This window comes from Quercus robur, chromosome 9 (assembly GCF_932294415.1).
Source record: "Quercus robur chromosome 9, dhQueRobu3.1, whole genome shotgun sequence".
NCBI classification, from domain to species: domain Eukaryota; kingdom Viridiplantae; phylum Streptophyta; class Magnoliopsida; order Fagales; family Fagaceae; genus Quercus; species Quercus robur.
Genome location: NC_065542.1, coordinates 25158852 through 25174031, shown reverse-complemented (window position 1 = coordinate 25174031; position 15180 = coordinate 25158852). Strand labels below are relative to the sequence as shown.

Sequence of the window (15180 nt, the reverse complement as noted above, 5' to 3'; positions counted from 1 at the left end):
AGAAAGAAAAACCCAACATTATAGTACAGAGAATGTTATCCCCTAAAAATCAATACCTAAATAGTAATGTTAACCTTCACAGATCTTTAAATACCCAACACATTCTTCAAAAAGGCATCAACCATAGATTCATAGGGATAATAACACAAATATTCAAAATTATTGTAAGAGAACAAAAAAAATAAAAATCAATGCAAGAGAAATGGAAACAAGAATTAGCTAGATTTCTGAAGGCTTTTGATGCTTTCTTTGAAACTATAAAGCAACAACAATAGAGTATAGAGACTAAGAATCAATACCCAAATAGCAATGAAAGTTTAAATCACGAAAAAAAAGAAGGGAAGAAAAAGAACAGATTTAAGCCACAAATAAGTTACAAAATTTCAAACTTTTCCCTTTCTCTATAAATATATACATTTCTCAGCTGCCAATCAAATGTCATAAACTAAAAATCAATGATCCAACGTAATTTTGAGCAAAAGAAGTGTGGCCGCTTGAATGAGAGCCCATATAAATCTTAGCTCGAGAGCTCTTCATCTGTAAACAAAATATAGTCCCTCTTTCACTCTATATCTCTATCTTCACCCGCAAATCATGCTTTTAGCTCTGATTGAAATCAAAATCAAGCAAAACCAACTCACTCATTCACAACATCACAAACACAAAAAAGATCTAACTGAAACAAACCAAAAAAACAAAATTAACATAAGCAAGAAATTATATATGCCCCTCTTATACAAAACAACTCATATATTCTGCTGCATGAACAATTACAAATAACAAAAAAGCTTATTTGAACATTTATACAAACACTTTATAGAGACTCGTTATCGTACCTTGAATTTTCAAATCACAGGCAAAAGGAGTTGGTCTTAACTTTTTCCTTCATCTTCAATCTAAAAATCAGAAGATTCATAATTTCCAAATACTCATATTTTCACAAAATCCGTAGAACTCTGAACTGTAGAGGGCAGTCAAATTATAATTTTTAAGAGAGGGTTCAGTAAATAAATTGAGAAGAAGGTGCTCAGCTCAAAAATCAAAATGAATGTAAGATAATCAAAGCCCAAAATCCATCAGCACTCCACAGTTTAAAGTTTAGCTCTTTTAACTACAAAACCAAAAGGAAAAAGCATGCAAGCCCAAGAGAACATCACGAACAAAGAAAAAAATAAATTAAACTAAAAAACAAAAACTCATTCAAACATTTTCACAAACAATACGTATACACTCATTGAGAAGAAATATAAATATTACCTACCCCTCTGTTGAGCGCACCCCCCCCCCCCCCCCGCGCCACAAAAAAAAAGAAAAACCCTTTTTATCATCTAAACCTGGAACAAACCAACTCAGAACCTTTCTCTCCAACCTTCTTTCCTTCTTTCTTCTCTTTCTCTCTCTTGTGATGGGAGGGAATTTGCAGAGTAGACTGATGAGGGGCTTCTATGTAGTAAGTTAGGCAACGTTTCAAAGATTTAAGAAAACTAACATCTCGAGTTTCTAAAACTCGAGATCTAATTAAAAATCGAGTTTTACAAACTCGCTTTTCACTTGCTTTGAATTGCTGAGTTGGCTTAAAATTGTGGATCTCAAGTCTTAAAGACTCAATTTTCACATAGCAAAAACCGAGTCTTTAAGACTCGATATTTAAGAAGAGTTTTTAATTAAAATTTGAATATAACTCGAGTCTTATTGACTCGAGTTTTGCTAAGAAAAATTTTATAAACACGCAGTCTACAAAATTTTATAAACACAGACATAGACACAGCCTCTCACCCAAAAAAGAGCATCCTCACTAACTCTCACCCATACACTTAGCCTCACTAACTCTTACTCACCCATAACTCTCACACCACATTGCCTCTCACTCTCAATCACCACACTGCCTCTCTTACTACTCTTTCCTCTCAACAATTTCATATCTAAGGTAAGGATTTTTGATTTAATTGTTATTGTAGTTGGGTATTAGTTGTCTATGGGTGTGGGTTAAAGAGTTTGAGTATCAGAATAAGTGTAAATTACAAAAATTTATAGTTTAGGATGAACATGCAATTGACCTTGTTGTCTAGGGTAGAAAGTTGCAATTAACCTTAGAAATAAGATGATGTAGCCTAGCCTCTTTTGGTGATGTATGGTTGTAGATAGAAATAAAGTCTGTTGTAATCTTTAAGGTAATCAAGGTTTTGGTATCTTCCTTTTGTTCAATAATAAGCTCTCTACTTCTTTTTGATAAAACGTTAGAAAATAAGCTATCTACTTCTAGTACAAGTTAATATAGATGTGTATGTGTGAAAAAAATATTACGGACTTTAATCTTGTAACGACTTTTCATGGAATCATTACCAAAGTGCTCTGTACAGAATAGTAGAAGTTCTCTTATTCTTTTTCGAAGGGGCTTTTGTTGAGAACATTCACAATCTTGAAGCAGATTTAATTTCTAATGAGTGTGTACTGTGTGTTCATTAGGCTAAAAGGTCCAATCTGATGTGGTTATTAAAGCTAGTCTTGGAATCTTATAAAATGGTTGACTGAGATTTCAGTTGATACTGAAGTCTTAAGCATGAAATACATTGGAAATACTAAAAAGGTCTTGATTCTTTTTTTTGGGGGGGGGGGGGGGGGGTTGTATGCGTTACAAAAAATTTTAGCTGTGTATGTGTTACAAAATTATATGATATCTTTTGCAATTATGTAGTCCCCCATTATCTTTTGCAATTTTGTAGTTGTTACAAAAAATTGTGTTTGCAGTTATCTTTTGCTTTACATGTCTATGCCTCTCATACCATCCTACTGTAATTAGCTTCTTGTATATAGGAAGGACAGATGGATTTGTGTATGTCCAATTGTTAAAAATAGTCGTACTACAGCCAAAATTTTAGAAAACAATGTCCAGTTTGTATCATGAAAATCAAATTAAAAAAATTTCTTGGCCACTTCTTTTTATTAGAAAGTTAAAGACTTGCTTCAAGTTTCTTTTAGATCAGGGAACTTCAAAATGTTTTTTAACTAACATAGTAACTTGACTTTAACAGGTTCACAATGCCTGAAATTGATATAATCCTATACCACGGTGGTCCGTTGAAGAATGCCAATGCGAACAAGGGATTGGCATTTGAAGGGCCGGGTCTAAAGAGCTATTATACCCAAATTAATTGTAGGTTGAAGACCCTTGACAAATTGAAGATGATGGTTATGGAAGAGTTGTGTGAGAATCTTACTGTGCACAACATAAAAATTACTTATCATATGCCAAATGAAATCCTAAAGCACCAGACTAATTACAAGTATATGGCGATAGAAACAGACAAACATGTGAAGATCATGTTTGACAAGTTAGAGAGAATACCTGAAGTAATTAACGTTTAGTTGTACATACAGTTGGAGCCGCGTGTAGAAGTTGTTATCGAGGAAATCCAACAAACACAAACAAGTTTACAATTTACTGTTCTAGATGCTCAAGATGAGTATTTTACACATGTAGAGCATGGTGATGTTCATGCTGATGATGATGATGAGGATGAGGATGAGGATGACGATGATGATGACGACTATGTTGATGAGAGTATTGCCATTGACGGTGAAGATTTTGTCGATAGAGATGAGATTGAAGATAGGATTGAACAAGGGGACTTTAGGGACTTTGAGAGGGACATTGATGATGATGAGACATTAGACGGTAGTGAACCTGATGCAGACAATGTTCTTAGTGTCCAAAACATTATGGACACAATTCCTGCCTACGCACCTCTTGGGAAAATATGATTGATCCTTTACATATTGAGACACCATTTGTGTCTACTTGGAGAGAGGGGATGAATTTGTGCAAAGGCTTGACTTTTGCCAATAAAGTAGAGGTGCAGCGCATATTAACAAAGTGTGCCCTCAAGGAAAACAAACATTTTATGATCAGTAGGTCGACCACGACAAAACTTTGTGCGAAATGCGTGGATGAGTCATGCAAGTGGTATGTCTGCGCAATCATGAAGCCCAATCTCCACAGACTATGGATGGTCACCGTGTACAAGGATCCTCACACATGTATACAGATTGGGGTGCAAAATGATGGTAGAATGATGAGTTGTAATTTTATTGCAGACGACATCCTTAAGAAGTTATGTGAGGATCACATTATCCCAATTAAGCATATCAGATTTATGATAGAGTCGAAATATGAGGGCCATAAGCCTGCTTACTACAAGGTATGGGATGCGAAACAAAAGGTGATTGGGAAGATGTTTGGGAATTGGAAAGAGTCTTACCAAAGGTTGTGAAAGTTGCTAATGACATATATTGATTAGGATCCGACTATCCAAGTGTTCTATCGTATCACATCCACCGGTGAAGATGACACAGTATTTTTGAATTATGTGTTTTGGTGTTTCGGTCCAAACACTGATGGATTCAAATATTGCAAGCCAGTTATCAGTATTGATGGGACCCATCTGTATGGTAAATATCAGGGAAAGTTGTTGGTTGCAATGGCAACCGACACTAACAACAAGGTATTCCCTCTTGCCTTTGCTATTGTGGATTTTGGGTCAAGGTCTAGTTGGAGGTGATTTTTACAATGCTTCAGAGATGCGATTGGCCACGTGATACTTGACGAAGGCATTCGCATAATTTCTAACCGACATCTCGGTATCAAAAACGCCATTGCAAACTGGCCTAGAAGGGATGATGGAAGAACACGGGTATTTCATAAATATTGCCTTCAATATGTTGCTAGCAACTTCAACACACATTTTCATAACTCGACTCTAAAGTTAGCGATGTTGAAAGTGGGATATGCTACTCAGGTAGTTAAATTTGATACCATAATGGAGACCATTAAGTAGGCAGAAATTGAGGCCATTAGGAGTAAGAAGAAGGTGATGGGGAAGGATGGTAAGGAAAAGAATCAAGATTATCTTCCATACACATACCTGATGAGCAAGTCTGTGGATATGTGGACCCAGTCACATGATGGTGGGAGACGTTTTGGGGCAATGACAACCAATATATCAGATTGCTTCAATGGTGTATTGAAAGGTGCACAGGGCCTTCCTATTGCTGCGTTGGTTGAGTTCACTTGGAACAAACTTGTTCAATATTTCAACGAACGGCGCAAAGAATACCATTATGAGTTGTCAGAGGGTAAGAAATGGTGTGAATATGCCTTATCCATGTGGGATGGAAATAAGTGTAAATCTGAGAAACACTATCTCAAGCCATTTAGCAATGAAGAGTTGATATTTCAAGTAGTTACCCAACTCAACACATGTAGCGCAGGAGGGGGAAACCACAGTTATGAAGTTTGGTTACAGGAAAGAATATGCAGTTGTGGGAAATGGCAAAACATAGGGATCCCGTGTTCACATGCAATTAGAGTATGTGACTATTTACATATTGATTCAACCACATATGTTCACCCATGTTATGGTTTGAACAATGCCCTTAACACTTATGAGCATGCATTTGTGGTTCCTAAGTCACAGTCATTGTGGAGGGATCCCATGGGGCCAAAGTGGTTGCCTAATCCAACATTAATTGTTGCATGCCAAAGGTCGACCAGTGAAGTCAAGAAAAAGGAATGAGATGGATGGAGTGAGGATTAAGGATCAAAATCGGGATGGCGGAGGGAGGACGCAGATTCGATAGAGAGTCAACCCAAGCAGACATGTGGACTGTGCCATGCTTTCGGGCATAACCGCAGAAAATGTCCGCAGTCCCGTGGCGCTTCCACAAGCGGTCATGTTCCATACTAGGTAGGTACATGGCAAAATGTCATGCATCGGTTAAATAATTGTTGTTCATTCGATGTTTACCTAATGTTTACTATCTTGTCTCCTAACGTGATTACTCTACGTTTTTCAGGCATGCTTCCATGGACGACATTTTTGTCGTGCAGACTGCTGATGTTAGGAAAAGTGACTACGTTGTATTGGCTCTATGTTAACTTTTTGGTTTTTGTTGAATATACTTGTAATTCTCTATCCAATGTACCTCTATGAAGATTGTGATTTGAGTAATATGGTTAGAACTGCAAATTAAGCGTGGTTGGGCATGATTAGAATGTTGATATATTGTGAATGCCTTTTGCTGCGATGTAAGTGCATTTGCATTGTAAAACCATGTTTATGCAGATAGCGTAACAGTTTACATAGTTTGGTGCCTATTGAGAACGCATTTTGATGTAATTTAAGTGTATTTACATTCTCATCTTCTCTGCCTCTCAATGAGTGTTTATGGATTACATTCTCAGTTTCTCTATCTCTGTTTCTTAACAGGTGTATCATTTTAGTTTTTGGTTTGCCTGCATGTCCATGAAAAAAGAAATCCGAGTGAATGGTTTGAGGAATGAGTAGAGCAAAACAGAGCAAAAAAAAAAAAAAAAAAAAAATCCCAGTGGAACTCGAGTCTATGAAACTCGAGTTCCACTAGAAAAAACAGGGCAAAATAAAGCAACCTCTTGGACTAAACAGAGTATTTAGCACATTTGATCTCGAGAATTAAATTCTCGAGTTCTTAATGGAACTTGAGTCTATAAAACTCGAGTTCCACTGAATATCAAACTTAAGTTCTTTTCTTCTTTTCTTTTGTGTTTTTTTTTTTTTTTTTTTTTAAATCTCACATTTTTTTTTTCTTTTGTACAAATGAGAACAGTTTTTTTAGAAATGTAAGTGTGAACATAAGTTTGATCGAGGTGTTTCAAGGATTAAATCACATCTGGCTAAAGTTATTGATCTTGTTATTTGTAAAAAACTACTAAAAATGTTCAAGGAGAAGCATATTTTTCTCTCAAAAACAAAGAAAAGAAAAGAAAAGAAGCTTATCTAGCCTTTAAAATTTAGCAGCATACAAAAAGTTAATCTGATTTTGATTTAATTATATTTATAGTATATATGTATGTGCTATAGGGTATAGAGAGAAAAAGACAAAACATAATTATATAATATTTTTTAAAAATTAGAAAAAGCTTATTCTTTTTCATGAAAAAACTTATTTTTATAATTCTATAGATCCATTTATTTTAAATTATTTGTTATTCTTCTATTGATCCAATTTTACGCCCATGTGCATCATGAATCATGGGATGCAAATAAACCTGCATAGAGTTTAAGGTGGTTCAATCAAATCACACTGGCACAATTCTCACATAGCTTATAGTCGACCAAACCATGATGGAAGGTGCCAGCCCATGATCACACTTGCTCAGCCAATGATATGCTTCCTTCCTTCAGAAATTTATCTGTTCCTTCATTGTACATCATACAAATTTGAATATTTTAAAAGAATTTTTTTTTTGACATAATCCTTTTTTATTATTAGTTATCAATGTTACTCTCCAGTCCGTGTAGCCCTTTCCTGGAATATAATATGTAGAAAATGGTATTGACACAAGATATAGTTTTATGGGCTGTGTAGATTGAGAGAGAAGGGAGGGAGAGTAAATTAGAGTTAGCTAGATATTAATTGGTGAAGTGGATTAAGCTCGCATTGACCATCTATTTTGATAGAAAATAAGATGTTTTATCTATTACTTTTCTTAGCCAAACCAATGTTTGATTGATTTCAATTAACCTCACTAATGCTTAGAATAATTTGAAAAATACCTCCCCATACATGTGAAAGCCCCATCCATATAATTTTTTTTTTTTTCCTTTTTAATAACAGTCCCCACATTACATGAAGAAATTGCGTAATTTCCAGTCTAGATGCAGAAACACATTGGACCACGTACAATTGGTGAGAATATGACAGCAATCAAACACTATGATGGCATAGACATTTACTCAAATGATTCCAAGGCCACATTTCCAAAGATATTTTTATAAATTTGTTGTGAATTAATCTAAAAAATGGATGAGAATCCAAGGTGACACCAACCAATTTAGCCCCAAAAAAAGAGTTGCACACTCAACAAGACTAATAGGTATCACTAGCAAAGATCTAGCCAGAATACATTTTATATCTTTTCCGTCATTGATAAATCAATTTACAATCATTTTTTAGAAATCTAAAATGTTTAATTACGAAGGATGATGAAATTGACTAACTACAAAGAATTTCGTGCATGACAACAAATTTGGAAGGAAATAGAACACTATTTAGTAGAGCCTTATTCTGGTTTCAATTTTCCTCCTATATCTTGGGCATATCTCAAGGTCTTCTCCACAACCGCAACATGTCTGCATACAAAGACATTTATAGAAGAAATTTGTTAAACGTTAATACATTTCCCTCACTTATCTCTTCTAAAGAGAATGAGCAACTGGAAGAGGAAAATTTACCTGATGTCCACAACCATAGGCCATGTCCTTGCACGTTGACCACTAGATAGGTGTCGGTTCATATATTCACAACCGACTTGAACAACCCCCCCTTTCCTTTTCTCCCATAGCTGTCCATACCACCAATATTGCAATTACTTCTCTCTTTATAATCTCATCATAACATAAACATAAATATTAATGGAAAATTGAGGTGGCAAGAATATACTAAATTATCTATGGGTTAATGCTAATTAAATGATAGAAATCACAAATGGAATTCACCCTTCTAATTGAACAATTAAAAAAATACACACTGATAATGTCACATCATATTCAACAAGAAAATAATGTCACAACAAATTTAATTTAATTAATTAAGGAAAAGTAATTTGAAGATTCAGAAAGAAATAAGCATTAAAATTTATCTACGAATGTTCAGTTGTATGTTTTGTGTGTAACCACTCTCCTGTTCAATAATACAGTCATTTTTTATGACAGTTATCAATTAAATTATATTCCTGATCTATAACACGTAACTAATCTCAGTTAAATATAGCGATATCCAACAATTTTGAATTGGCTATACATATATCCTAAAAAGCACATCAAAATCCAGAAAGCTAAGATCTGACTTACTGAACAATCCAAAATAATTTACAGCTCCAAGTGGTCTGTCACAGAGTTCCTCAAAAGGAAAATATGCGCATCCATGATCCATTAGCAACAAGAGGAACCTAACAATATTAATTATTTTAAGAAAGGGTTTAAGAAAAATTTGACCAAGTACATGCTCTGCATAAGCCATTGCACAATATAACTTAGCAGATACCTGCAACGTCCTTCCCATTACTACTTCAACCTCTTGTGGACTAGCTGTGTGCTCCCCAATCAATTGCTGGAACTTTTGCTTGAGAAAGCCAGATATGTCTTTGCCAATGAAGTAGAATCCTTGTTCTACCTGCAATTCAAGGCAAACATGAAAAGTTAGAAATCTATAGTAAATAGGAATTAGTGGCTGAATATGCAGACAAAACTTTATATATACATATAACCGAGCTGATATCATACCGAAGTCATCTTCCGATAGTCTATTGATGAACCAATTTGATGAACTATACATCGTTCCTACACAATATAATTTTAAAATTTAGCATGTTAATACTAAAACAACAACAAGAAAGCCCCATTCCCGAAACTTTGGAAAAATGCTACTCTTTCGAGTCTTTGCTTTCTCATATATATAAACAAATGCATAATGAGACCATCGCTTCCTTAAAAATCACAGGCATAAGTGGAGAATTGCACAAACAAACTCAAAAGAAAACTTTTGGTCACAAAACAAGTGGCTTGGCATGAATTTAAAGTTTTTTGAAAGTTAAAAATCAATGCAAAAACTTCTTTTTGAGCAAAATATATGCTAAGCTCACATGGATTAAGCTATCTAATCACCAATCTTTACGAGATAACATCAATATACACACCTTCAAAGTAGCAATGAAGGGTAGAAAAAGATCCTCTGCAGTCCACCTTCATAGAGGTTATCAGGAGCACGATTTGAGGTGGAGACAAGAATCTGTACTTACCTCCCACCACAAACACAAACATACGATTGTTATGTTTTCTTTCAGAATAAATGTACAAGTTAATAAATTGTAGAGCGAAGAACACAACAAAACAGAGGCAATTAAACTACTTACAACACCATTGCTGAATAGCTGTCTAAACAAACGGCTTAGTATCAATGCATCAGCGACGTGAGTCACCTATGGGGAGCCACATTACAAAGGAAATCAGGATATATATAAAATTACAAAGCAATTGGATGTGATATACAGAGGCAACTTTTTTATGATAAGTATGATATACAGAGGCAACTATATGACAACTAGTAGTATTTTACCATAAATTCATCAAGACATAATAAAATTGCTTCATCAGATATTTCATCGGTAGCAGCTTCAAGTGGATCTGCCACACCCTTGTGCTTCTGCAGAAAAAAAAAAAAAAAAAAAAAAAAAAGAACAAACAAACAGAAACAAAATCCATGACAAACTTCAAAATCTGCATAAGACTAGGTGCCACGTAAAAACTAGAGTGAATGAGATGAACTCTGGACCGGGAAGTGATAACAAATTTCACAATGTGTTCGTAAGAGACAAAATTTGTGGATCTAACTAAACTAAAAGATTTAGCTTTCTAGACCAATTTCTCAAACTACCAATAAGATAAGGCTGAAAGGACCAAAGAAGAAAAATAGTTCATCAATATGCATGCCAGTTAGAGGTTTAACCATATTGGCTCACCAGATGGGCCAAGGACTGTGGTTTGACTATTCTTTTTACTACGTAGAAGTTGATCTCCCAGGCTTAGAACAACATATGGATCTATTTTGCCTGACAAGAAACGGAGACCATAAGTAACCCTAACATTTTTCACAGGTTCACATTGTAAACCATCAATAACATTTTTTAGATCATATAAGCCTACAAAAGACAACACGGATTGCCGCAACAAACGAAATTTATAGGGTAATTTTTTCACTCCATACTGTACCATCATTTGGAGGGGGGAAAATGAGAGCTTCTAGTGTCACATCTGCCTCTAATCCTTTGAAACAGAAATGAAGCTTGTTCAACAATAATAGCTAAAAATAAGAGTTTTAAAAAATTTTCCTCCTTTCTCCATTTATTATAGACGTTGAAAAATAAAATCCTCATTTTAGGCATTGACGTGGTAGGGAGAAGGAAGAGTGTGAGAGCTAAAGCTTGGCATGTCTACTGGCAGGCATGGTTGCCACTGTAAGGAATGAAAATGACCAGCAGCAAAATCCAAAACAAGTGTTCAGTTTACGATGCACATTGGACACTATATCTTGGTGCAAAGAATGGAACTTGAGAGAGAAAGGGAGAGGTAACAGTCATTTGCAGATCCAGACTCGCAAACAATGAGATGCATTGCCACAAGATTTGTGGTGGCTGCAGCTAAAACAATTCAAGAAACTTAAAATATAAAACAAGTTGTATTCTATTTACAAAATCACTAATACTTACACTTAAATTTAGTAAGTCGAAGGGATATTTTTGTCACAGAAAAATGTGTATGTAAACTTGCACTAGTGAGAGAGCAAATGTTAGGGTCCAAAGACATTAGCCTAAGAAAAATGTAGAATCAAATATAAAAATTTAAAAGAAAAAGAGAAAGTAAAGATAGTGTACATAAATAGGCAGAAAACATAGATGAAGCGGGGCCAAAGAACTGCCAATTTCTCCCCCTTCAGGCATCACAAAAAACTTATGAAAGGCACAGTGATCATGACAAAATGTCCTTAGATGTGAATTATTTCTATCTGGTCAATTTCAACTCACATAATATTCTCTCATATAATCATTAAATCCAATATTTACGCAAAAGCAGCTCACATTATTTATTCCTAAAGATTAAATAATAGAAAAAATGAGTCCAGCAAGAAGTGTAATGTAATGTGTTGGGGCAATCAAGTATTGTTAAGCAACTGGAAAACTGAATTAATAAGCTGGCATGCATGATTAACCAATGCCCAAAAGCACTTACTTTGATGCGAATAACCCCATATTCAGTTTTCAAGCCAAAAATACCCTACAAGGAAAAAGAATAAATATGGGCCAAAAATGAGCAGTGTGCGTTCATTGCACACAGCAGTGATATGAATACTAACAAAAACTTACAAACTTCTCCAACACCATTTTTTAAGAATTATATATCCTCAATATGTCATTAGTACATCTGTACAAATGGTTGTTGACTTCTTGTGTTTATTGTTTTTAAAGTTACCTTTACCAATCAAATAAACAAATATTGCTAATACATGACATGAAAATAGATAACTTCTTATGTAACTACTATAGAGTCTCTTGGTCCTAAATAAGCCCTAGAATTCTTAAATTTATAGTCAGAAACTGTGAAACTCCTGATATCGTTGATACTGAGTAGTCTAAGTTCTCTTTGGTAGCTAATGATGGAAGTGTCAGCTAATAGGTACGAATTAACACCGGGCAGAATAAATTTTAGAAGAAAAAAAAAGCAAGCATTTCAGTTTAATATAAAATTTTTTGCTGCAAGAAAAACTTTCAAAAAAAAAGTATCATCAGGGGGGGAAAAATATACAGAACTCAAGTAACTGACTCTTTCAGCCCAAAAACTTTGCTGTTTGATTGTGGGCTATACAACTTTGCTGTTTGATTGTGAGCAATGCCCTTATAACGTTGACACATAAGCCTCAACAATCTGGAAGACACCAAAGTCACAACAAGAGGCTTTCCCATTTCAAACTCTTCTTATGTTAAAACATGTAAGGTCTATATTTCTAATAAACAGAACTACAGAATACTAGGAATTTTTTCAAGCAATAACATTGTCCTTTCCATCAGAGTGAAGGGGGGGGGGGGGGGGGGGGGAAGGATCATGCCAATAACAGGACAATTTATTTGAAGAGTAGGTAAACTGGTAAAGGTTAAAAATAATAACTAGCAACTGTATGAGGATATCCCATTTATAACCACCTCCCCTCTCTCTGGTGCAATCAACAATCTACATCAAAGCCGTATATGTTTCATGAGACTATAAAGGTAATTATGTATGAGTGCACATATGTAATTGCTCCCTAATCTATATATTACTAAAAGCTGAAGTGTAGCGTTTAATGTTGCTGCTCTCACGTTGCGTCACATCAGTTGCCACATCATTCTTTTTTTTTCTTTTCTTTTTAAAATATAATTTGTCCTACAATTTTAAAATAGCTTTTACAATTTTCAGCCCTATAAATGCAGTCCACTATTTATTTATTTACTTACACTATCACACTATAATAAATCCAGCCCACTACTTATTTATTTACTTTCACTATCACCCTATAATAAATTCGTATAATTAATCCAGCCCACCTCTTATTTATTTAGTTTCACTATCAAGCCCAACCCAAAGCTTTTTCAGTTTAGCTTTAGGATTTTGTGTGAGCTTTTTAACTAAAAAATAATAATAAAATAAATAAAAATAAATGTTGAAGCCTTCCAAGCTTTAGGGTTTTTTTTTTTTTCCAATTTTCTTATAATTGTTTTTAACATTTATTTTTTTTTAATATTTATACTTCTCCAACCTTTCTCTCTCTCTTACCATTTCATCTCCCCACTACTTTTTCAATCTTTCTCCCTCCCTTACCTTTTCATCTCTCCACTACCCTCTACATTAATATCATTCCTCCTCTTCCCCTTCATCTTTCTTTATTTTTATCTCTTCTTATTCACACCATCTTACTATAAATTTGTCACTATCTCTTCTATTTTATGTATAGTTTTCCCTAAGAAAAAAAGGTTCCCTCTCTCCCTTCCTCTCTCTCTAAATTTTTTGGTGGATTTTTTTATTTTATTTTTCTTGCATCTCTAATTTAGGTTGATAATTTTATGTATTCTTTAAAACTCTAGTTTGGGTTAATGAGATGTAGTTTTGTTTTTTAAATTGTGATTTAGTTTTGTTTTTTAAATTGTTGTTGTTGTTGTTGTTTTTTTTTGTTTTTTTTATTTTTATTCTCTTTGATTGTTAAATATTATCCTATTGTGTTCTAAAGAATTAAATATAGCATATAAAAATATAATATTATTCTATTACATAATATGATTTGGATAATTTAGTATTTATTCTGTTACATAACATGATTTTTTATAATGCTCAATTTAGATGTTAAACTATGAGACTTTACTAATTTTTGTTTATTTTCTAATCCTTTGTGGTGGACAAAGTACTCTTAATAGTTATATTAGAAGTACTCTATAATGCTATTTATTTAAAGAAAAGCAAAGGTTAGCCAAACAAAAATAATCGGATAGGTGACAAATTTTAACTTTTGCAATTTTATTTTTATTTTTTTTATTATTTTATAACAATGCATGTATAGAAATTTAATTCTTAGATTTTGCTAATAATTGTTTATTTGATAATATGTTTTGGGCGGCCAACATTATAATTTCTACAAAAAAAATAACCTTAATAGATTATCAAAAAATAAATTTTATCCTAATATTAGTTCAATTAATCATTGTTAAGTTTTATTAATTTTTTTTAATTTACGTTTCTTTGATGTTTTGGATTGTTCTTATATTACATTTATGATTGTTCCTATAATAAATAAAAATATAATTACGAAATACATTACTCATTATTAGATTAGTTTAAATTGTAAAAAAAAAAAAAAAAAAAAATTAATAAAACCACCATAAAAATAATTATCATGTGCAATGCACGGATTCGCGGCTAGTAGTTATAAATAGTGTAATACCCATATCTACCGGTTTTGATATTCTAAGTTATTAAACCATGTCAAATACCAAGTGAAATGAAAAATGATATTACCACTGACTGAATTAAACAACAGGCAATCAGATATAAAACAGTACATACCCACAACGCTCAGCGCAACTTTTTGATATTATTGTTGATTGGGCTTCACTGTCAACAAAGGCCTGAAACATGGTGAAAATTAGTTGGCAGACTGTGTATGTGATTAGTTCTCAACCAGCAGGGGCTGGAACTAACAATAAAATATAAAGAGGGATGCATAATTCAAAATGATGGGGATATTAATCTGGTTGCATATCATATGCCTGCACAAATCTCATTGAAATGTGTTTTTAAACCAGGGCAGTCCCGGTGTGTGAGATGTTTTATATATCACAAAAGTGACACAAGAAACCCTATAAGCCCTTCAGTGATTTCATATTACGCTGAACTGAATAAGTTCTTCCTAAGATATTTTTCACGATCTAGTTGTTACCTTTAATGTGAAACCATTAAGCTCCATGTCCACGTACAACATAACCTGAAGAGTTGCAGAAGAAACTTTAAAATCAATACAAAAACATATATATATATATATATATATTTATGTATGTAATAGTGA

At 33.7% G+C, this 15180-nt stretch overlaps 1 long non-coding RNA gene across 1 annotated transcript; it reads right to left on the bottom strand.

Moving 5' to 3' along the window:
- Positions 1-375: 375 nt before the first annotated feature.
- Positions 376-890, bottom strand: LOC126699351 (uncharacterized). The gene is made up of 2 exons (XR_007646775.1): positions 837-890; positions 376-606 (listed from the first exon to the last, which is right to left on the bottom strand). It is a non-coding gene; the product is annotated as an uncharacterized LOC126699351 (long non-coding RNA).
- Positions 891-15180: the final 14290 nt, after the last annotated feature.